The following is a 25,656-nucleotide window of genomic DNA, read 5'->3' on the forward strand; positions in this document are numbered from 1 at the left end:
TTAATTAATTAATTAATTTATTTATTTATTTATTTATGGCTGTGTTAGGTCTTCATTTCTGTGCGAGGGCTTTCTCTAGTTGCGGCAAGTGGGGGCCACTCTTCATCACGGTGCGCGGGCCTCTCACTATCGCGGCCTCTCTTGTTGCGGAGCACAGGCTCCAGATGCACAGGCTCAGTAATTGTGGCTCACGGGCCTAGTTGCTCCGCGGCATGTAGGATCTTCCCAGACCAGGACTCGAACCCGTGTCCCCCGCATTGGCAGGCAGATTCTCAGCCACTGCACCACCAGAGAAGCTCCTATTTTTAGTTTTTTAAGCAACCTCCATACCGTTCTCCATAGTGGCTGTACCAATTTACATTCCCACGAACAGTGTAGAAGAGTTCCCTTTTCTCCACAACCTCTCCAGCATTTATTGTTTGTAGATTTTTTGATGATGGCCATTTTGACCGGTATGAGGTGATACCTCATTGTAGTTTTGATTTATATTTCTCTACTGATTAGTGATGATGAGCATCTTTTCATGTGCTTTTTGGCCATGTGTTTGTCTTCTTTGGAGAAATGTCTATTTAGGTCTTCTGCCCATTTTTTGAATGAGTTATTTGGGTTTTTTTTTGATATCGAGCTGCATGAATCACCTTTATTTATTGTCTAGTTTCAGGGAAATACTTGTTCTTATTTTTGGGTATAATTAAATTATAAATTAATGTGGAGAGAATTGGCATCCTTATGATGATGAGTCTTCTTGTATAGGGACATACTATGCCTTTGAGTTTATTTTAGGCTTACTTATGTACCTTTTAGGATTGTTTAAAGTTTTTCTTCATAGGTTTTACACATTTCTTTTTTAAGTTTATGCCTAATATTTTATTTTGTTCCTGTTGTAAGTGGGGTCTTTTCTTCCATTATATCTTCTAACTGCTTTTTGCTTTTAAGTTTGAAGGCTCTGGTTTCTGCATTTTAACTTGATATATTTTTTTCAAACTAAGTTTCTAGTATTTTTTTTCTGTTGATTCTTTGGTGTTATCTAAATAATGTAATCTTATCTGCAAACAAGTAATTTTTCATTTTCCTTTCTAATATGTATGCTGTAATCACTTTGCCTCTTTTTTACTAAGTTATAGACTTATTTTTTAGAGCAGTTTTAGATTTACAGAAATATGAAGCAGATAGTACAGAGAGTTCCCATATACTCCCCAGCAGTCTTTACTATTATTAATTATATAACTAATATTATGATTACGTACTATATTATTACAATTGATAAACCAACATTGATACATTATTATTACTATAGTCTATAGTTTATTCAGATTTCATTAGTTTTTGCCTAATGTGCTTTTTCTGTTCCAGGATCTCATCCAGGATTGTATTTAATTGTCGTGTCTCCCAGGCTCCTCTTGGCTGTGACAATTTCTCAGACTTTGTTTTTGATGACTTTTATAGTTTGAAGAGGACTGGTCAGGTGTATTGCAGGGTGCCCCTCTCTTGGAGTTTGTGTGATTTTTTTTTTTCCCCTCCTGATTAAGATGGGTTATGGTGTTTTGGGAGAAAGATCAAAGAGATAAAGTGCCATTTTCATCACTTTATGTACATAACTATTATCATGATTTTTCACTATTGATTTTGACTTTGATTACCTGGTCGAGATAGTGTTTGTCAAGTTTCTCTACTGTAAAGTTATTTCTTTTTCTTCTTTGCATACTGTACTCTTTGGAAGGAAATTACTATGTGTAACCCACTGTAGAGCCCACACATAGAATGGGGAATTATGCTCTCCTCCTTTAGGGTAGAATACCTATGTAATTTATTCAGAATTCTGCATGGGAGATTAGTCTCTGCCATTTATTAATTTATTCAGTAAGTTATATCAATTTGGACTTCATGTATACTTATTTTGTCCTTTGGGTTATAATCTAATACTAGTTTATTTTGTGGCTCAAATTGTTCCAGATTTGGCTCTTGTGCCCTTTTGACATAACCTACATCAATTGATTTCTTTTTAAGCACTTCTTTACTTTCTGGTACTACAAGATGCTCCAGACTCATCTTGTGTATTTCCTGCCCCATTTCTTCATGGAGCCATGGTTCCTTTTATTGGAAAATGATATCAGAAACTAAGATTTAGGTATTAGGTAAGCTCCTTGCTTCTGGGGTGTTGTTTATTTTAGTAACTCTCAGCTGACAAAGTGAAGCAATAAATTTATGTATAGTAATATAAATTTATGTATAGAAATAAATTTATATGCACATATCTAAAAATATTTCTATGTGTAACCATTTGTATCTATATTAAATTAAACATGAGTTTCTACTCATGTCTCCTACTCTATTCCATTACTACATGGATAATTCTAGATTCCTCCCTTTGCTGATCTGTAAATTTCCACTCCAGTAGTTATAAACCTGGCTCTAACCATTTGCAAAGCATCTTAATTTTTCAGTTTTAGTATACATGTATACCAGTATCAGAATTGTTTATCTGTACCTTGTAGGACTCAAGTTTATTAACTAGAGTACAGAACTCATGTACAGTTTCTTCTGCCTTTAGTCTTACATACTCCATTCATTTACAGAGTTACTTAGGTCAGTACCTTTTCCCCATTGCCTTAAGTGGCGTTGTTTCATACATTTGTAATATAGTTAGATTTTCTTGTCACAGTTTGCATTCTTTCATGGAAGCCTCTAACTTCCTAATTTTTTTTTTAACTTGTATGCGTTAAGGTTTATTCTTTTTTTTTTTTAAACTTTGGATTTATTTATTTATTTATGGCTGTGTTGGGTTTTCGTTTCTGTGAGAGGGCTTTCTCTAGTTGCGGCAAGTGGGGGCCACTCTTCATCGCGGTGCGCGGGCCTCTCATTATCGCGGCCTCTCCTGTTGCGGAACACAGGCTCCAGACGCGCAGGCTCAGTAATTGTGGCTCACGGGCCCAGTTGCTCCGTGGCATGTGGGATCTTCCCAGACCAGGGCTCAAACCCGTGTCCCCTGCATTGGCAGGCAGATTCTCAATCACTGCGCCACCAGGGAAGCCCAAGGTTTATTCTTAATGTTGTAGAGTTCCATAGGTTTTGACAAATGTATAATGTTATATATCTGCCATTTACAGAACCATTCAGAATAGTTTCACCACCCTAAAAAATCCTCTGTTTCACCTGTTCATTCCTTCCCCTCTCCCCCTTAACCCTTGGCAAACTGATCTTTTTACTGCCTATAGTTTTGTCTTTTCCAGATGTTCATATAATTTTTTAATTTAGCAGCATTCATTTATGATTCCTTCACGTCCAGATGTTCATATAATTTTTTAATTTAGCAACATTCATTTATGATTCCTTCATGTCTTTTCATGGCTTGATGGCTCATTTCTTTTTATTTATGAATAATATTCCATTTTATGGACATACCACAGTTTATCCTTTCACCTATTGAAGGACATACTGATTGCTTTCAGTTTTGGGCAGTTATGAGTAAAAGCTGCTATAAACATTCATGTGAATGTTTTGGTTTGGACGTAAGTTTTCAACTCATTTGAGTAAATACCTAGGAGTCTGATTGCTGGATCGTATGGTAAGATATGATCACTCTACCATTTGGCATTCCCACCAGCTGTGGGAATTGAATCCTCAATTCTATTTGGTACTCTCAGGTTTTTAAAAAAAGTTTTATTGGAGTATAGTTGTTTTACAATGTTGTGTTAGTTTCTGCTGTACAGCAAAGTGAATCAGCTATACGTATACATATATTCCCTCTTTTTTGGATTTCCTTCCCGTTAGGTCACCATAGAACATTGAGTAGAGTTCCCTGTGCTATACGGCAGGTTCTCATTAGTTATCTGTTTTATACACAGTAGTGTATATGTGTCAATCCCAATCTCCCAATTCATCCCACACTCCCCCTTCCCTCCCTGGTATCCATATGTACGTCCATTCTCTATGTCTTTGTGTCTCTTTCGGCTTTGCAAATAAGTTCATCTGTATCATTTTTCTAGATTCCACATATGAGCGAGTACTGTCAGGTTTTTTTTGATTTTAGCATTCCAGTAGGTGTGTAGTGATAATCTCATTACTGTTTTTTGGGTTTTTTGGGGGGGGCCGCGCCATGCGGCATGCAGATCTTGAGGGCTCTTTTAGTTGCAGCATGTGGGTTGTAGTTCCCTGACCAGCGATCGCACCCGTGCCCCCTGCATTGGGATTGCAGTCTTAACCACTGGACTGCTAGGGTCCCTCATTACTGTTTTAATATGTAATTCTCTAATGGTATGTGATGTTGAGCATCTTTTCATATGTTTATTTTCATCTATATACAGATGTCTGTCTGCTCACATCTTTTGTCTGTTTTTAAATTCGGTTGTTTGTTTTCTTATTGCTGAGTTTTAAGAGTTCTTTGTAGGTTTTGGATACAGACCTCTACCATATGCGGGTTTTACAAATATTTTCTCCCCATCTGTGGTCTGTCGTTTATTTCTCTTAACAGTGTCTTTTGCAGAGCAGAAGTTTTTAATTTTAATAAAGTCCGACTTAACCAATATTTTTCTTTCATGGATTGTGCTTTTGGTGTTTAAGGTCATGGTCAAACCCAAGTCACCTAATTGTCTCCTGTATTATCTTCTAGGAGTTTTATAGTTTTGTGTTTCACATTTAGCTCTAAGATTCATTTTGAGTTAATTTTTGTGAATGGTGTGTGGTCTTCATTTTTTTTTTTTACTATGTGGATGCCCATTTGTTATAGCACCTTTTGTTGAAAGGATTCTCTTTTCTCCACTGAATTGCCTGTGCTCTTTTGTCAAAGATAGTTGATTATTTGTTTGGGTTTATTTCTGAACTCTATATTCTTTGCCATTGATCTATGTTCTTTCACCATTACCACACTTTCTTGGTTACTGTAGCTCTAAGTAAGTCCTGAAGGCAGGTAATGTCATTCCTCAACTTTGTGCTTCTTTAGTATTGTGTTGGCTATTCTGGGTCTTTTGTCTTTCTATATAAACTTTAGAATCAGTTTGTTGATATCCACAAAATAACTTGCTGGGATTTGTTTGGGATTGGATTGAATGTATAGATCAACATGGAAAAACTAGTGTCTTAACAATATTGAGCCCTATATCCATGAACATGGACTATCTCTCCATTATTTATTTAGATTTTCTTTGATTTCTTTCATTAGTAGTTATAGTTTTCCTTATGTAAATCTTATACATATTTTGTTAGACTTATTCTTAAGTATTTTATTATTCTAAGTGGTAATATAAATGGTATTGTGTTTTTACTTTTAAATTCCAATTGCTTATTGCTGGGATATAGGGAATCAGTTGACTTTTGTATATTAACCTTCTGTCCTGCAACCTTGCTATAATTGCATATTAGTTTCAGGAGGTTTTTTGTTGATTCTTTGGTAGACAATCATGTCATCTGTGAACAATGCCAGTTTTCTTTACTTTTCAATCTGTATACCTTTTATTTCCTTTTTTAGTTTAATTGCATTAGCTAGAACTTCCAGTATGATGTTGAATAGGAGTGCTTTCTTCCTGATGTTAAGGAGAAAGCATATAATTTCTCACCATTATATTAGCCATAGGTGTTTTTAGATGTTCTTTATCAATTTGAGGACGGTCCTTTCTACTTCTGGTTTGCAGAGATTTTTAATTTTGAATGGGTGTTGGATTTTGTGAAATGCTTTTTCTCCATCTGTTGATACATGACTTTTCTTCTTTTGCTTGTTGATGTGATGGATTTCATTGGTTTTTTAAAATTTATTTTTTATACAGCAGCTTCTTACTAGTTATCTGTTTTATACATATTAGTGTATATATGTCAATCCCAATTTCCCAATTCATCCCACCACCACCAACCGCCCCCCGCCCTGCTACTTCCCCCCTTGGTGTCCATATGTTTGTTCTCTACATCTGTGTCTCTATTTCTGCCCTGCGAACTGGTTCATCTGTACCATTTTTGTAGATTCCATATATATGCGTTAATATACGATATTTGTTTTTCTCTTTCTGGCTTACTTCACTCTGTATGATAGTCTCTAGGTCCATCCACGTCTCTACAAGTGACCCAATTTCGTTCTTTTTTAATGGCTGAGTAATATTCCATTGTATATATGTACCACAACTTCTTTATCCATTCGTCTGTGGATGGGCATTTAGGTTGCCTCCATGACCTGGCTATTGTAAATAGTGCTGCAGTGAACATTGGGGTGCATGTGTCTTTTTGAATTATGGTTTTCTCTGGGTATATGCCCAGTAGTGGGGTTGCTGGGTCATATGGTAATTCTATTTTTAGGTTTTTAAGGAACTGCCATACTGTTCTCCATAGTGGCTGTATCAATTTACATTCCCACCAACAGTGCAAGAGGGTTCCCTTTTCTCCACACTCTCTCCAGCATTTATTGTTTGGAGATTTTCTGATGATGCCCATGCTAACCAGTGTGAGGTGATACCTCGTAGTTTTGATTTGCATTTCTCTAATAATTAGTGATGTTGAGCAGCTTTTCATGTGCTTCTTGGCCATCTGTATGTCTTCTTTGGAGAAATGTCTATTTAGGTCTTCTGCCCATTTTTGGATTGGGTTGTTTGTTTTTTTAATATTGAACTGCATGAGCTGTTTATATATTTTGGAGATTAATCCTTTGTTGGTTGCTTCATTTGCAAATATTTTCTCCCATTCTGAGGGTTGTCTTTTGGTCTTGTTTATGGTTTCCTTTGCTGTGCAAAAGCTTTGAAGTTTCATTAGGTCCCATTTGTTTATTTTTGTTTTTATTTCCATTACTCTAGGAAGTGGGTCAAAAAAGACCTTGCTGTGATTTATGTCAGAGTGTTCTGTCCTATGTTTTCCTCTAAGAGTTTTATAGTGTCCAGTCTTACATTTAGGTCTTTAATCCATTTTGAGTTTATTTTTGTGTATGGTGTTAGGGAGTGTTCTAATTTCATTCTTTTACATGTAGCTGTCCAGTTTTCCCAGCACCATTTATTGAAGAGACTGTCTTTTCTCCATTGTATATCCTTGTCTCCTTTGTCATAGATTAGTTGACCATAGTTGTGTGGGTTTATCTCTGGGCTTTCTATCCTGTTCCATTGATCTATATTTCTGTTTTTGTGCCAGTACCATATTGTCTTCATTACTGCAGCTTTGTAGTATAATCTGAAGTCAGGGAATCTGATTCCTCCAGCTCCCTTTTTTTCCCCCAAGACCACTTTGGCTATTCAGGGTCTTTTGTGTCTCCATACAAATTTTAAGACTTTTTGTTCTAGTTCTGTAAAAAAATGCCATTGGTAATTTGACGGGGATTGCATTGAATCTGTAGATTGCTTTGGGTAGTATAGTCATTTTCACAATATTGATTCTTCCAATCCAAGAACATGGTGTATCTCTCCATCTGTTTGTGTCATCTTTGATTTCTTTCATCAGGTCTTATAGTTTTCTGAGTACAGGTCTTTGACCTCCTTAGGTAGGTTTATTTCCAGGTATTTTATTCTTTTTGTTGCAGTGGTGAATGGGATTGTTTCCTTAATTTCTCTTTCTGATCTTTCATTGTTAGTGTATAGGAATGCAAGAGATTTCTGTACATTAATTTTGTATCCTGCAACCTTACCAAATTCATTGATTAGCTCTAGTAGTTTTCTGGTGGCATTTTTAGGATTATATATGTGTAGTATCTTGTCATCTGCAAGCAGTGACAGTTTTACTTTATCTTTTCCAATTTGTAGTTCTTTTATTTCTTTTTCTTCTCTGATTGCTGTGGCTAGGACTTACAAAACTATGTTGAATAATAGTGTTGAGAGTGGACATCCTTGTCTTGTTTCTGATCTTAGAGGAAATGCTTTCCGTTTTTCACCATTGAGAATGACGTTTGCTGTATATGGGTTTGTCATATATGGCCTTTATTATGTTGAGGTAGGTTCCCTCTATGCCCACTTTCTGGAGAGTTTTTATCATAAATGGGTGTTGAATTTTGTCAAAAGCTTTTTCTGCATCTGTTGAGATGGTTTTTATTCTTCATTTTGTTAATATGGTGTATCACATTGACTGATTTGCATATATTGAAGAATGCTTGCATCCCTGGGATAAATCCCACTTGATCATGGTGTATGATCCTTTTAATATGTTGTTGGATTCTGATTGCTAGTATTTTATTGAGGATTTTTGCATCTATATTCATCAGTGATATTGGTCTGTAATTTTCTTTTTTTGTAGTATCTTTGTCTGGTTTTGGTATCAGGGTGATGGTGGCCTCGTAGAATGAGTTTGGGAGTTTTCCTTACTCTGCAATTTTTTGGAAGAGTTTGAGAAGGATGGGTGTTAACTCTTCTCTAAATGTTTGATAGAATTCGCCTGTGAAGCCATCTGGTCCTGGACTTTGGTTTGTTGGAACATTTTAAATCACAGTTTCAATTTCATTACTTGTGATTGGTCTGCTCATATTTTTTATTTCCTCTTGGTTCAGTCTTGGAAGGTTATACCTTTCTAAGAATTTGTCCATTTTTTCCAGGTTGTCCATTTTATTGGCATAGAGTTGCTTGTAGTAGTCTCTTATGATGCTTTGTATCTCTGCAGTGTCCGTTACTTCTTCATTTCTAATTTTGATATGAGTCCTCTCCCTCTTTTTCTTGATGAGTCTGGCTAAAGGTTTATCAGTTTTGTTTATCTTCTCAGAGAACCGGCTTTTAGTTTTATTGATCTTTGCTATTGTTTTCTTTGTTTCTATTTCATTTTTTTCTGCTTTGATCTTTATGATTTCTTTCCTTCTACTAACTTTGTTCTTTTTTCTCTAGTTCCTTTAGGTGTAAGGTTAGATTGTTTGAGATTTTTCTTATTTCTTGAGGTAGGATTGTACTGCTATAAACGTCCCTCTTAGAACTGCTTTTGCTGCATCCCATAGGTTTTGGATCATTATGTTTTGATTGTTATTTGTCTCTAGGTATTTTTTGATTTCCTCTTTGATTTCTCCGTGATCTCCTGGTTATTTAGTAATGTATTGTTTAGCCTCCATGTGTTTGTGTTCTTTACGTTTTTTCCCGTGTAATTTATTTCTAATCTGATAGCGTTGTGGTCGGAAAAGATCCTTGATATGATTTCAATTTTCTTAAATTTTCTGAGGCTCGATTTGTGACCCAAGATGTCATCTATCCTGGAGAATGTTCCATGTGCACTTGAGAAGAAAGTGTAATCTGCTGTTTTTGGATGGACTATCCAATAAGTTTTAATTAAATCTATTTGGTCTATGCTGTCATTTAAATTTTGTGTTTCCTTATTAAGTTTCTGTCTGGATGATCTTTCCATTGGTGTGAGTGAGGTGTTAAAGTCCCCCACTATTATTGTGTTACTATCGATTTCATCTTTTATAGCTGTTAGCATTTGCTGTATGTATTGAGGTGCTCTTATGTTGTGTGCATATATATTTATAATTGCTATATCTTCTTCTTGGATTGCTCCCTTGATCATTATGTAGTGTCCTTCCTTGTCTCTTGTAACATTCTTTATTTTAAAGTCTATTTTATCTGATACGAGTATTGCTACTCCAGCTTTCTTTTGATTTCCATTTGCATGGAATATCTTTTTCCATCCCCTCACTTTCAGTCTGTATGTGTCCCTAGGTCTGAAGTGGGTCTCTTGTAGACAGCATATATATGGGTCTTGTTTTTGTGTTCACTCAGTGAGCCTGTGTCTTTTGGTTGGAGCATTTAATCCTTTCACATTTAAGGTAATTATCGATATGTATGTTCCTATTACCGTTTTCTTAATTGTTTTGGGTTTGTTTTTGTAGGTCCTTTTCTTCTCGTGTTTCCCACTTAGAGAAGGTCCTTTAGCATTTGTTGTAGAGCTGGTTTGGTGTTGCTGAATTCTCGTAGCTTTTGCTTTTCTGTAGAGCTTTTGATTTTTCCGTCGAATCTGAATGAATCCTTGCCGGATGTAGTAATCTTGGTTGTAGCTTCTTCCCTTTGAGCACTTTAAATATATCATGCGGGCTTCCCTCGTGGCACAGTGGTTGAGAGTCTGCCTGCCAATGCAGGGGACGCGAGTTCAAGTCCTGGTCTGGGAAGATCCCACATGCCGCGGAGCAGCTGGGCCCGTGAGCCACAATTACTGAGCCTGCGCGTCTGGAGCCTGTGCTCCGCAGCAAGAGAGGCTGCGATGGTGAGAGGCCCGCGCACTGCGATGAAGAGTGGCCCCCGCTTGCCGCAACTAGAGAAAGCCCTCGCACAGAAACGAAGACCCAACACAGCCATAAATAAATAAATAAATAAAATTTAAAAAAAAAAAAAAAAAAAAAAAAAAATATATCATGCCACTCCCTTCTGGCTTGTAGAGTTCCTCCTGAGAAATCAGCTGTTAACCTTATGGAAGTTCCCTTGTATGTTATTTGTTGTTTTTCCCTTGTTGCTTTTAATAATTTTTCTTTGTTTAATTTTTGCCAATTTGATTACTCTGTGTCTCGGCGTGTTTCTCCTTGGGTTCATCCTGCCTGGGACTCTCTGTGCTTCCTGGGCTTGGGTGGCTATTTCCTTTCCCATGTTAGGGAAGTTTTCAACTATAATCTCTTCAGATATTATCTCGGGTCCTTTCTCTCTGTTTTCTCCTTCTGGGACTCCTATAATGTGAATGTTGGTGAGTTTAATGGTGTCGCAGAGTTCTCTTAGGCTGTCTTCATTTCTTTTCATTCTTTTTTCTTTATTCTGTTCCGCGGCAGTGAATTCCACCATTCTGTTCCAGGTCACTTATCGGTTCTTCTGCCTCAGTTATTCTGCTATTGATTCCTTCTAGTGTATTTTTCATTTCAATTATTGTATTGTTCATCTTTGTTTGTTTTTTCTTTCTTCTAGGTCTTCGTTAAATATTTCTTGCATCTTCTCAGTTTTTGCCTCCATTCTTTTTCTGAGGTCCTGGATCGTCTTCACTATCATCATTCTGAATTCTTTTTCTGGAAGGTTGCCTATCTCCACTTCATTTGGTTGTTTTTCTGGGGTTTTATCTTGTTCCTTCATCTGGTACATAGTCCTCTGCCTTTTCATTTTGTCTATCTTTCTGTGAATGTGGTTTTCGTTCCACAGGCTGCAGGACTGTAGTTCTTCTTGTTTCTGCTGTCTGTCCTCTGGTGGATGAGAGTTTGTAAGAGGCTTGTGCCAGCTTCCTGGTGGGAGGGACTGGTGGTGGGTAGAGCTGAGTGTTGCTTTGGTGGGCAGAGCTCAGTAAAACTTTAATCCTCTTGTCTGCTGATGGATGGGGCTGTGTTCCCTCCCTGTTGGTTGTTTGGCCTGAGGTGATCCAGCACTGGAGGCTACAGACTCTTTGGTGGGGCTAATGGCGGACTCTGGGAGGGCTCATGCCAAGGAGTACTTCCCAGAACTTCTGCTGCCAGTGTCCTTGTCCCCACAGTGAGCCGCAGCCATCCCCCGCTTCTGCAGGAGACCCTCCTACGCTAGTGGGTAGGTCTGGTTCAGTGTCCTATGGGGTCACTTCTCCTTTCCCCTGGGTCCTGATGCACACACTACTTTGTGTGTGCCCTTCAAGAGTAGAATTTCTGTTTCCCCCTGTCCTGTCGAAGTCCTGCAGTCACACCCCGCTAGCCTTCAAAGTCTGATTCTCTGGGAATTCCTCCTCCTGTTGCTGGACCCCCAGTTTGGGAAGCCTGACGTGGGGCTCAGAACCTTCACTCCAGTGGGTGGACGTCTGTGGTATAAGTGTTCTCCAGTTTGTGAGTCACCCACCCAGCCGTTATCTCACTGCAGCTTCTCTTTTGTCTTTGGATGTGGGGTATCTGTTTTGGTGAGTTCCAGTGTCTTCCTGTCGATGATTGTTCAGCAGTTAGTTGTGATTTCAGTGCTCTCACAAGAGGGAGTCTCATTAATTGATTTTTGAATGTTGAACTACCCTTGCATATGTAGAATAAATACCATTTGATTGTGGTGTGTAATTAGTCTTACACATTGTTAGATTTGACTTGCTGATATTTTGTTGGGAATTTTTGCATGTATATTCATAAGATGGGCTGGAGTTTTTCTTTCTTGTAATGTCATTATCTGGTTTTGATATTTGAGTAATGCTGGCCTCATACAGAGTTAGAAAGTTTTCACTTTGCTTTTAGTTTCTGGAAGAAGTCGCAGAGAAGTGGTATTTAAAGTGGTTTTCTTTAAATGTTTGGTGGAATTCACCAGTGAAACCACCTGAACCTGGTGCTTTCTTTTTTGGAGGATTATTAATTATTGATTTAATTTCATTAGTAGCTGTCAGCCTATTCAGAAGATCTATTTTTCCTTGAGTGTTGGTAGTTTGTGTCTTGCAAGGAATTGGCGCATTTCATCTCTTACAAAGTTGTAGAAATAGAATGGTGTATGATATTTACTGTATTAACCTTTTAGTATCCAGTTGATCAGTAGTGATGACCCCTCTTTCACATCTGATGTTAGTAATTTGTGTCTCTGTTTTTTTTCTGGATTGCATAGCTAGAAGTCTGTCACTTGTACTGTTTTTTCAAATAGCCAGCTTTTGGTTTTATAGATTTTTCTCTTTTCATTTCCTGTTTTCAGTTTCATTAATTTTTGCTTTTTTATTATTTATCTTCTCTGTTTGCTTTATACTTAAATTGTTCTTCTTTCTCTAGTTTCCTTAAGTGGAAGCTTAGGTGACTGATTTTAGATCTATCTTCTCTTCTAATATGCGCATTCAGTGCTATATTCAATGCTTCGGTTTGGCTGTGTGATACAAATTTTGGTTTTTTGTTTCCATTTTCATTTAGTTCACTATAATTTAAAATTTATATTGTGACTTGACCCATGTATTATTTAGAATAGTATTGTTTACTCCAAATATTTTGGGATTGTCCACCTATTTTTCTGTTACTAAGTTTAATTTTACTCATTAAGTTCAATTAAGTTTAATTCCATTGTGGCCTGAGAGCATACTTTGTATAATTTTCTCTTCTTTTACATTTATTAACATGTATTTTATGGTCTATCTTGGTGAATGTTCCAATGTGAGTTTGAGGAGGATGTGTATTCTGCTGTGTTGGATAAAATAGTCTATAAATGTTAATTAGATCCAGTTGATTGATGGAACTGTTCAATTGAAATGTATTCTTGCTGAGTTTCTGCCTCCTGGATCTGTCAATTACTAATAGAGAGATGTTGATGTCTTCAATTATAATAGTGGATTTGTCTTTTTCTTCCTGCATTTCTGTCAGTTTTTCCCTCAAGTATTTTGACACTCTTTTTTTTTGGGTACAGACACATTAAAGATTGTTATGTCTAGGAGAATTGACACTTTTTTCATTATGTAATGCCCTTCCTTATCCCTGATGATTTTCATTGTTCTTAAATCTTTTGCTAGATGTTAATATAGCTTCCTCAGCTTTCTTTTGAAAGCATGGTATATGTTTCTCTCTTTCTTTACTTTTCATCTATCTGTGTCTTTATATTTATGGTGGGTTTCTTGTAGACAACATATTCAGGCCTTGTTTTTTTAATCCATTCTGACAGTCTCAGTCTTCCAATTGGGTTATTAAGATCATTCACATTTAAATTGATTATTGACATCTACCATGTTTGTGTTTTCCATTCTTTGCACTTGTTCTTTAGTTTTCTTATTTTCTCCTTTTTCTCTGCCTTCTCTGATTTGAAATGAACATTCAGTATGCTTTTATTTTCTCTCCTTTTTAGCATGTCAGCTTTACTTCTTTTAAACATGTTTTTAGTAGTTGTCCCAAAGTTTGCAATACTATATTTACAACTAATTTAGTCCAGCTTTAAATGACAGTATACTGCTTGATGGGTGGTTCAAGTACTTTATACCAAAGTATTTCTAATTCCTCCCTCCCTTATAACGTTGCTCTCATTCATTTCGCTTTTCCATATGCTGTAATCACCCAATACATTACTGCTTTTATTTCTCTGAACAGATATCTATTAGCTCAGTTAGGAATAAGAAAATACAGGTTTTTACGTTGGCTTCATATAGTCCTTTTCTGTTCCTTTGTGTTTCTGACCTGTGTCATTTTCCTTCAAATAAATTATTTTAACATTAATGTAAGGCAGATCTACTGGTGGCAGATTTTCTCAGTTTTTGTTTTAGGAGGTATTTTATTTTTCCTTCACATTTGAAAAATAGTTTCATTGGATACAGAATTTTAGGTTGGTAGTTTTTCTTCTTTCAACATTTCGAAGTATTTTGTTCTACTCTTTCTTGACTGTATGGTTTCTGGTGAGAACCCTGACATAATTCTTATCCTTGTTCTTCTGTAGGTAAGGAGTTTTTCCCACTGGCATTGCTTAAATTTTTTTTTTTTTTTTTTTTTTTTTGGTTTTCTGGAGTTTGAATATGATAATACCTCTGTGTAGATTTTTTGACATATATCCTGTTTGGTTTTGTCTGAGCTTCCTGGATTTGTGGTTTGGTGTTTGTCATTAATTTTGGAAAATTTCCAGTCATTATTACTTCAAATATTTCTTCTGCTCCTTACTCTCTTCTCCTTCTGTTATTACAATTATGCATATGTAATAGCTTTTGTAATTTTCTCACAGTTGTTTGATATTCTTTTCTTTAAAATTTTTTTTCTCTTTCAGTTTGGGAACTGTCTGCTAACTTAACTTCAAGCTCCCTGATTCTTTCCCTGGTACATCACCCATCCATCTTGCATTAGTGTCCTTAATATGTTAATCATAGTTATTTTAAGTTCCCTATCTGATAATTCCAAAATCTGTTTCGTATTTGAGTCTGCTTTTGATGCTTGCTTTGTCTCTTCAGACTGTGTTTTTTCTTGTTTTTCAGCATGCTGAAGTTTTTTGTTGGAAGCCAGCTAGGATGTATTAGGTAATAGGAAGAGAGGTAATCAATTAGGCTTTTCAGTTTGAAGTTTTATGTTCATCAGGTTAGAAGTTGGGCTGTTTAGTGTTTGATGTAGACCAAGGTGCCAGAGGCTTCATTTCCTTTAGTGTCCATGTTTTTTCTCTCTCTCCATTTTTTTGGGCTGGGGGGCTGGTCCCTAAGAAGTTCTTAAATAGTTTGTGTCTTGAAGCTCTCAGTTGTAGTCTACTGTAATTATACATTACCCCAGTTGTGGTGGCTAGATGTGAAGGAGGGGAAGCATTCTTTAATCTTATGATTAAATCTCAGTTTTTACTGGGTCTGAGTCCCTGTACTCTTACTTTGCAGAGTGTTTTTTAGCCTTTCTTTTTCTCCTCTAATGTGAGAAAGGAAGGCTACACGGGGCTGGGGTTGGCTTATTACTTCCCAGGTAGGATAAGGCTCTGGTAAAGAAGTTGCCTTTAGAAGGCTGCCTTTCATTATGAAGAACGCTCTGTGGATATTGAAAAATGGTTGCTTTTCCCCTACCCTGTTTCAGGCAGGGTTTTTTCCTTTCATCTTCTTTTACTGGAAATAAAACCCACAATAATATGGGGGATCCCTAAAACTATGCCCCCAGGAGTATCTAACTCTCAAGCTAGTCCACTTTCAGTCTCCAGAAATTTGTCAAAATGACCTTGTAATTTTTCCTACCAATTATTGGCTCTAGTGGTTTCTGCCTCAGGTAAGATGACCTCAGCTGTGATTCTCTGTCTTTTGCCCATCTCTCCAGATTACAGGGTGATTGTTTCTCCAGTAACCTCAGCTCTTTGAGAGATATAAGGAAACTTGTTGATTTTCACTTTGTTCAGCTTTCATCTTGTTGTCTAGATGAGAGTGAGAGACAGCTTCTAAGCTCTTAACATTTTGGAGCTGAATCTGGAAGTCCCTTTGCTTTCCTTTTTCAAATCGTACTGGCGAGTACATTCATTATTAAATGTTTTCGTAAGATTTCCTTGCTGGGACCATTTGTACCTACCTAGTGTTTTTTGATGGTTGGGTTCTGGTAACTTTTTTTTCTTCTAGGGAAATTTCTCTGTTTTACATTTCTGAGTCTACTAGGGTCAGTTGGTACATTTTTTTTCCACAGAGAGTTATACATTTCATCTAAGTTTTCAAATTTATCTCCATAGACTTTTGCAAAATAGCTGTGTGATTCTTAAAATAGTCTCTGCCTAGCAGGGTTTTTTTATTTTTATTTTTTTTTGATACTTGGATTTTACTCCCTGTTTTTTTCACTTTAATTTTTTCAAATATTTAATTTTTAGTTTATATTGACAGAGTTAATAAATTTTATGAATTTTTGGTGTACTGTAGAGAGCTACACTATTCCGTATGATAATTACTAGATATGTGTAGCAACTTAAAATGGATTTTAAATTAAATTTAAAAATTCAATTCCTTAGTCACATTAGCCACATTTTAAGTACTCAATAGCCATGTGTCTAGTGGCTATTGTATTGGACAGTGCAGATATAGAATATTTCCATCATCACAGAAAGTTCTCTTGGAAACTGCTGCTATACTGTCTGTCACATTGCTATTAGCATTATTTTGTAGAAATTTTGTAGTTTGCTTTGTATTTCTCCTTTGACCCAATAATTTTTTTTTTTTTTTTTTTTGGCCACTTCTCGCAGCATGCAGGATCTTAGTTCCCTGACCAGGGATCAAACCCATGCCCCTTGCAGTGGAAGCATGGAGTCTTAACCACTGGACTGCTAGAGAAGTCCCATTGACCCAGTAATTTTTAATAGAAATTTTATTTTCAGTTGAAGTGGTGTTTTTTGATTTCAGTGTTTTTAAAAAATTTTTGTTAGTAATATCTACCATTAATATGTATTATAAAATATAGTATTTTATGATAAAGTACTCTTTTATTTTTGCTTAAGGCTCTGAATTTCATCTTATGTGAAATTAAATTTGAACCCTGCTTTATTATTACTTGCATTTGCTTGATGTGTCTTTGCTAATCCTTTTAAAATATATAACTTCTGGAATCACTTTGTTTTACTTATGTCTCTTGTATATGTTACAGAATTAGATTTTTGCCTTGTTAACTGATCTTAAAAATTAAGAAAACACGTTGTGTTAAGGCCATTTATGTTTATTGATACGTTTGATGTCAATTCTAATGTTTTGTGGCATATTTTACACAAATGTGCGCACACGCAGAATCTTTCACTATGTTGTCTTTTTTCTTTGATCTTTTTCTTATTAAAACAAGTTTCTTTTGGCATTTAGGGTGGCTTGCATTTTTGTTTTTTGGTTTCCTTCAATCCAGTGTCTTTTAGTGTAACACTTAAGTCTCGCTGAAGAACTTAGCTGGGAACCTCCTCTTCTTTCTCCCCTCTATCCCAGCATCTAATTGTAAATGATGATCTTTCCTTCTAAGGGTTAGTATTTGTGAAGCAGTTAACAAGTCTATTCGGACTTCTACTTATTCTCTACATTCTTCTCCCATTTTTCATAGATCTATCCTTTCTACATTGCTGTAGAACATACATATTGTTAGGTCATCCTTATCTTCATGGTTAGTTTTAGTTCTGTAGTTGATTTTACTTTGAAGCTTTTCAAGTCATTTCTTGAATATGTATGGTTTGTTCTTTAGTAGGTCTCAGGAAGGGCTCAAGGAACTTTTATATGTTGTTAACTATCTATGCCTGTAAACTTGAAGGACAGTTTGACCGTATATAAAGTCCCAGGCTCACATCTTTTTGTGCTTGAGGATCTTACAACTTTTTGTTTCATTGTTTTGTGTACAAAACAGCTGTTGTGAAGTTTCTTGAAACTATAATTTTCTTTTTCTTATAAGAGACTTGGTCTTTCTACCTGGATGCTTAAAGTCTTTAAAATCTAATAGTTTATGGTAGGAATATTCTCAGTTGAATTTCCCTAATATACCATGTATCCTTTCAGTATGTAGATTCAGGTCTTATTTTAGGAAGATTTGCTTGCAGCACAGTTTGAAATACCGTCTGGTTCCAATTACATATTTATTGGATCACCTACTTACTGTTGCTTTCTTTTGTATCTGTTTCATTATTTTTACTAACTTTCTAATCTGTTTTTTCTTCATTGGGCTTTTTTGGGCAGGGTTGGGGGAGGAGGGAGTATATTCTTTGTGTGTGTGTGTTTTAGTTGAGGTACAGTTGACATACAACATTATATTAATTTCAGGTGTGCAACATGTTTGATATTTGTATATATTGTGTAATGGTTACCACAATAAGTCTAGTTAACAGTCTCGTCTAATTAGTTCTTTCTAATGTAGTCTGTTTTCTGAAAAAACCTATTTTCCCTCATTTGTGAGTCTTACTAGCTCTTCCTACTGTCTAGTCATATTGTTTCTGAACTGTTGTAATTTTGATTTATTACTGCTTAATAAAGCTTCAGCTATTTTCGTAATTTCTTTTAGTTCATGTTGAAATAATAATTAATAATGTTCATCTTTTTTTGTGGCCACATTTTTCTCATGCGTTTTTATTATCTGTTAGAATGTTATTTATTTCACATATATTATTTTTCCTATAATTTCTTAGTGTGTGCTTTCATTTTAAGTTTCTAGTGTTTAAGCAAGTACGGGTTTCCAGTAGTTTTATTTTATTTATTTATTTATTTGGCTGCGCAGTGTGGTTTGCGGGATTTAGTTCCCCGACCAGGGATTGAACCTGCAGCCTCAGCAGTGAAAGCGAGGAGTCCTAACCACTGGACTGCCAGGGAATTCCCTTCCAGTAGTTTTAGAAGGAAGAACTGTAGGCAGAAGAGATGGACAAGTGTAGTTCTGAGCTTTGGGGCTCAAGATCTCTCTACTTTGTGAAATATTTTTTAAATTTGGACTTCTGAGATGTAGTAAAGCTTTTTGTCTTTATATCTATGCTTTGCAAGTATTTTGCTTTCTGGAGAGGAACCTTTAAATGTATTTTGCCGTGTGATATGTTTTGAGTTCTGTATCGCTTGGACCTTTGCCCACCTAGAATATGAATCTTACCTTTCCTGGGTGTTGTCATTCTTTATGCTTTGCTTAATTTATTTTCTATTCCCTGCAGTTTCTCTTCAGAGTGGGTTTCTGTCCTTCTAAAAGTAAGAAAATATCTGCAGGATAGTTCTGAAATCCTCTTAGGGTCTAGACTCAGCATTTTATGAATGTTCTCAGGCCCCCTTAGAGATTTCATGCTTTCTTTGCATTTACCTTATCTTGGGACCTGTGAGGACAATATCTGACTTTATCCAGTTCGCAGATTTCCATGGTCAGATTATTTCCTGTTGCTGTGATTTTGAGCATGTTGGTTTCTTTGTGAAGAATTGACTTTTCCTTCATTTTTCCATGAGTGCATCCTTCTAATTAGCATAATTAGCATTTTGGGGACCACCTCAAGTGAAAGAACTCCCCTGTCCTAGTGCAGATCCCTGTTTATTTCTTTTATAGCATTTATCACAATCTGTAATTACCTTGTTTGCAGCTGTACCTGTTAACTTTCTGCTGCTTCTCATTTGAATGTTAGCATCGCAAGTGGGGATCTTTTCTATCTTAAATATCAGTGTATTCCCAGAGCCTAGCACAATGTCTGACATATAGGGATCAGTAAATATTTGTTGAATAACTCCAGCTTATGGTAGGGCCCCCTCTTTACCATGCTCCTGTGTGAAAATTTGGAAGTATTTGGAGTGAAAATTGGGAAGTATTTGAAAGTGAGTGTACAAGTGATTTTTGGAGAAGCTATACTTTTTATAGTATACTCTTTAACACTGTACAGCTGTGGCTATTCAGAATTGATTTGAGTTGATTTCTATTTTTCATTTTGAATTGGCTTTTTATTGTATATGTTTTTGTGTCATAAATTTTATGCTAAGTACATTTATTACTTATTAAAAAATAGATCATAATCCCCTTGGCCACAGGTACCCATTCTTGTACTTTTGTGGTGTTACCCTAGCAGAGTGTTTACACATAATGGAAGCTGTATTATAATCAGTGGCTTGTGTGTTGTTATTGACTGCTGTGTAGGAGGAGGATTTTACATGATACGTTGAATGAAGGATGTGAAATCTTTTCATGGAATTGTAGAATGTTAACATGGCCTCATGAATGGTGTTTTCTAGAGTTGTGCAATGCACTGCCCTGATTAGAGCTGGAAGAAACTTGAGATCAAGGAATTCAACTTTTCCTTTTACACTACAGATAAAGGAATTAAAGTCCTGTGAGATTACATGATGTGCTTAAGGTTATCCAACCAATTAGTGGCCAAGCTCCAGGGTCTTATGATTCCTAGTCAAAGCTGATTTCTTCTAGATGCATTTTATCACATCATTCAACAGAAGGGCACAGGTTTTAGTAGGGTGTTTTAAAACTACCAAAAGGAAGATATTCACAGATTGAATCCTTCCACACTCTTTTACATACTCTGCTTGACTGACTTCTTCACATCAGAATTAGAGGTAGCTTTTGAGTATCCAAAACTCTCGATTTAAAATTGACTGGATTTACTGTTAAGTATCCTGAGCATCCATTAGCAGAAAAAAACGTTAAGTGCTCCATTTTTTTGCTCAAGTGCTGCTTTTTATGTTTATTTTAAGTATTCTTAAGAGCAGCAATTTAAAAGATATTGCCAAGCAGACTTGGGATTTGAGCATGTTTAATAAAAAAAAAGATTTTTAATTTGCTGACTTGAACCCAAAATGTCCAATAAATTCTCTTCTCATGATGAATTTTAATCGTTTGTTCCTGACAGTTGGTAGTTTATGTAGATATACTACATTAAAAATTTTGCAAAATACAGACATGTAACTTGGAAAAAGTTAACATTGTATTCCATATTTCAGTCGTCCATGTGTTTCACTATAAATTTTTATAGTCCTAATTGAAAAAATTAATTACTCACAGCCTTGCCTTTGTAGTCTATCTATGTTCAAGAGACTTAATGTGGCTCATTTTTATTACCTTCAGTTTTCATACTGCATTGGTAGGAATAAAAATGTACCTTTTTAAAATTAAATTAACCCTGATGAAAAAAGGAAACCGTTTTACTCCTCAGCCCATCTCTTTTTTTTTTTTTTAAAGAAGCTTTTTTTTTTTTTTTTTTTTTTAAATTTTTGGCTGTGTTGGGTCTTCGTTTCTGTGTGAGGGCTTTCTCTAGTTGTGGCAAGCGGGGGCCACCCTTCATCGCGGTGCGTGGGCCTCTCACTATCGTGGCCTCTCTTGTTGCGGAGCAGAGGCTCCAGACGCGCAGGCTCAGTAGTTGTGGCTCACGGGCCTAGGTGCTCCGTGGCATGTGGGATCTTCCCAGACCAGGGCTCGAACCCATGTCCCCTGCATTAGCAGGCAGATTCTCAACCACTGCGCAACCAGGGAAGCCCAGCCCATCTCTTTTATTAGTTCTTCTTGACCAGTTCTCCATTAGTTATTATTTGCATTTTGCATTTTAAATATATCTTACAATGGCATATATTGAGCTTAATCTTAGTAGATTAATCTTTGTTATTTGGATCATATAGTTTCTATATGAAACTATATGAATTGTGTCTTGTATGACATTTTTTTTTTGCTTATCATTTATTTATTTTCCCAGACAATAGTTAAAATGTTAAAATTAGTCATGGAGTACCTACAGGGGTATTTTGATCACATTCTTTTGGTTGCCAGAAACAGAGCCTCCTGGCAGCTAGAACTAAAAAGCCATTAATTTCTATTCTCTGTTATTCCTTGGAGTCTCTGCTGTTTTATGTCTCCTACAGTCTTATCTTACTACTGACCGGCTTATTCTTTCTCTTGTATCTCTTATACTTATTTTGTATATCTTTTCTCTGTTTCATTGGTTCTATTCACTTATACATTTTTCTGTCTTATAATTTTATTCTCGTACTGGCCCATTCCATCCCCCATCATAGGTCATTAGCTAGCCTAGGTTAGCTGTCATTGAGATAGTTGTAAGGGAGAGTCACAAGTACAAAACATCAGTGTCTATGATTGCTCCTTCAGCAGAGGCTGTGGATGGGATATTTCCCCTTTTAGAGATCAGGGATAGTGAACTAGAGGTCAGGGATAGTGAACTAGTATCTTGATTAACAATGTGTAGTAAAAGAGGTTAATGTCTCTCCTGAGAGTTAGAAGAAGGAAAAGCTATACCAGTAATGATGGTGGGCTTTATATCTCTTTGGGGAGTATGAGGAAGGATAATAAAGAAGAACACGTTTTATAGAATGCTACCATAGTGGCTGTGTTTCTGTTGATGAAGGGCTAACGTTAATAGTCTCTGCCCTCAACTAGTTTCTCATTTGCTTTCCAGGAGAATGGAAATGGATTTCAGGAAGGAACATCTGGGAGGGAGAATTAAAAACAGTCTACAGCTGACTAAGCTTTGAGAGATCATCTGTCATTTAATAAAAATTTTAAGAGGCGATAAGCCTTTATTAATTGCTTCTCCATCTCCTATGTCTTTAAAAAGAAAGAAAAGTTGAGCCTGATTTGATCATCTGATGATAATGTAGTCAGTTTGCCATAAATATGGAAAGCTTGTTGTCATCTCAACCGTAATATTTTTACAATAATTTAATGTTTATATAAATAATGTTTATTATAAAAATCTGAATACGACAAATAGAAGAAGATAAGCTAAACCCCTTAATGATATTTATGCTTCATTTTTGGCTTATATGTGTGCTTGCTTTATATAATTGAATATAAATTAGATCATATTATACATTCTTGTTAATATAATTGTATACAAATATATATATAAATAATAGTTTTTTTTTTAACAATGAAATCATACATGCTTCTTTGTATCTTATATTGCAAAAATCCCTCCAAGTTACCTGGTGTAGATCTGAAGTATTCTTTATAATGGCAGTATAGTGTTCCATGATATATGTGTTTTATGATTTATTTAATCATTTCCCTGCTACTACAAAAAATGCTGCATTAGACAGACTCATTTATGAGTCTCTATACATAGATCTTTATGTACTGAAGGTCTTATTTTTATGGGATATATTCTGAGAGTGCTAGGTGAAAGAATATGTACATTTAGAATTTTGATAGATGTTGCAAATTGACTTTCCATCAAGGTTGGAGTAATGGACATGTCCACAGTTTCTCCCTGATTTCCTGTTAAGTAGAGATTTAATTTCATCAATTTGATGGGTGAAAAAAGATATCTTACTATGTTAATTTGTTTTCCCTGACACAAACAATACACAGGGATTTAGGAAAAAAAGATTTTGTTGCTGTTTACTAGCCATTTTAATGACTCTTCAGTGACATGCATTCTGCTCATTTTTCATTTTGTTGTTCATCTTATTATCAATGTGAAACAGTGTTTTGCATATCTTAGGTATGAATACTTTATTAGTCATATGGGTTGCAAACACTTTTCCCTAAACTATTGCTTGTTTCCTATCTTTCTTTATGGTGTTTTTTTACAATACAAAATTCAAAAGTTTTTTGTAATCAAATAACTTTTTCGTTTTAAAGCTTCTGTGTTTCTTGGCAAAAAGATCTCACTAATGCTTTTGGTTTTACATATTGGCCCTCACATTTTTTTCTAATATGTTTATGTATGTATGTATGTATGTTTAAATCTTTAATTGGAATTTTGTATATGATATTAGATAGGGGTTAACTTATTTTCTTCCAGTGGATATTCAGTTGTATAAGTGTCTCTTAAATATGAACTGTCATTTCCCATTGAAATAAAATATCACCTTCATCAAATATTAAATTCTCATCCACACAGGGCTCAATTTCTGGATTTTTGTTTCTTAGCTATTGATCTGTTCCTATACCAATCCCTATTGTTTTTAATTATAGAGGATTTTTTTTTAAAATTTATTTATTTATGGCTGTGTTGGGTCTTCGTTTCTGTGCAAGGGCTTTCTCTAGTTGTGGCAAGCGGGGGCCACTCTTCATCGTGGTGCGCAGGCCTCTCACTGTCGTGGCCTCTCTTGTTGTGGACCACAGGCTCCAGACGCGCAGGCTCAGTAATTGTGGCTCACGGGCCCAGCTGCTCCGTGGCACATGGGATCTTCCCAGATCAGGGCTCGAACCCGTGTCCCCTGCATCGGCAGGCAGATTATCAACCACTGCGCCACCAGGGAAGCCCCAATTATAGAGGGTTTGAAGTGTTTTAAAAGCTGATAAAATGATCTCTTCTCACTATTCTTTTTTTTTTTTTTTTTTTTTTTTAAACTGCTTGCTTTAGCTCTTTTTTTTTTAAAATTTATTTATTTATTTATGGCTGTGTTGGGTCTTCGTTTCTGTGTGAGGGCTTTCTCCAGCTGTGGCAAGTGGGGGCCACTCTTCATCGCGGTGCGCGGGCCTCTCACTATCGCGGCCTCTCTTGTTGCGGAGCACAGGCTCCAGACGGGCAGGCTCAGCAATTGTGGCTCACGGGCCTAGTTGCTCCGCGGCATGTGGGATCTTCCCAGACCAGGGCTCGAACCCGTATCCCCTGCATTGGCAGGCAGACTCCCAACCACTGCACCACCAGGGAAGCCCCCTCACTATTCTTTTTCATAAATTTTCTTGGCTCTTTTTGTACAATTTTCTATACAAACTTTTTTTGTATTGTGTACTCTTTGGGTGAGGCTTCCGATACCTCAGAGAGAGTGGGCAGTCTGGCAGTCTTTGTCTTGTGGCTTTTGATATACCATTTCCTATATTGTTAGTTCTCTGTAGGTCACCAGGAGACACCTCTCAGCAACTAGATGTCCTCAGCTAAGAGGGCAAGTACATTCTCATCTTCAGGGCTAAAGCTCTCCTGAAGATCTTTGTGGGCCAGGGAGACAGCCTGTTGTCCCAGGAATGCTCGTTTGGTTAATGCCTTTTTCTTGGGGAAAGAGGCATCCATGGATCTCATGGTCCTCCTAGGGCTAAGCTTTTGTGGTAATTCTTAAAGTTCTGGTTCTGGCCTCTGTCACCTTCTGGGCTTAAGAGAGGTACTTAGTAGTTGACTTAGTGTTGGGCTGGAGATCATCAGGAATATCTTCAAGCTTCCATCTTTCCAAGCCCCCTTAGGCTGCACCTTGTTTCTGGTCTGTATCATATTTCTCTTTTATCTTTTTTTTTAATCGTATAGTTGATGTACAATATTATATTAGTTTCCAGTATACATATTTCTCTTTTATCTTAGTATAAGCTTTAAATTACAGCTAATAAGTAAGGATTAATATACTCTATGTTTTGATGGAACCACTTTAATTATTTTCCTTTTAGTACTGTTTATTTATTTGTTCATATCTATCAAATATTTATTAGGCACTTTCTGTTTGGCAGCATTTAAGTTTCGAGTTAGGCATATGAGGGTGAATACCACCCAGCCCCTGTCTTCTTAGCAGCATTTTACATAGTTTTCACGTCTTTGTTCTCAAAATACTTTCTTCAGTTGGCATCTACAGTTTCTAGGTTTTCATCTTCTTCACCTTTGGCCCTTCTCAGTCTCCTTTGTTTGATCTTTCTCTTCTGGACCCCCTAAATAGTGGACCCCCAGAGCTTAATCAGTCCTTCAGCTTCTCTTCTAGCTCTCTTTTATCCCCTGAGTTGTTTCACTCAGTGTCATAGCTCTAAATATTTTAGCATTTGATACACTGATGTTTCTCTATATTTTTTTCAGCTCTGGCATTTTCCTTGAATTTCAGCCTCAGATAATCCAACTGCTGGATCTCTAATGGGCTGTTTAATAGGCATTTCAAAATTCACAAGACCATAACATATTGTAACTGTTTGCCCCCTTGACTTTGCATTTAGTGATCCATCTGCTCATTTTTCAGATTATGATATGGCTAGCTCCCTCATATCGTTCAGGTCTGTTTCTCTTCTACTTTGCTTTA

At 36.3% G+C, this 25,656-nt stretch overlaps 1 protein-coding gene and 1 long non-coding RNA gene across 5 annotated transcripts in view; one reads left to right on the forward strand and one right to left on the reverse strand.

Annotated features, from left to right (window-relative positions):
- The window catches only part of MKLN1 (muskelin 1), a 347,577-nt gene that overhangs the window by 189,890 nt on the left and 132,031 nt on the right, over window positions 1-25,656 (forward strand). The gene's annotated exons all lie outside the window — the stretch shown is intronic.
- On the reverse strand, window positions 1,996-23,959 carry LOC309632108. The gene is made up of 2 exons (XR_014246736.1): window positions 10,287-23,959; window positions 1,996-9,962 (listed from the first exon to the last, which is right to left on the reverse strand). It is a non-coding gene; the product is annotated as an uncharacterized lncRNA (long non-coding RNA).

The sequence above is a fragment of the Balaenoptera borealis genome, assembly GCF_965194805.1.
Source record: "Balaenoptera borealis genome assembly, chromosome: 7".
NCBI classification, from domain to species: Eukaryota; Metazoa; Chordata; class Mammalia; order Artiodactyla; family Balaenopteridae; genus Balaenoptera; species Balaenoptera borealis.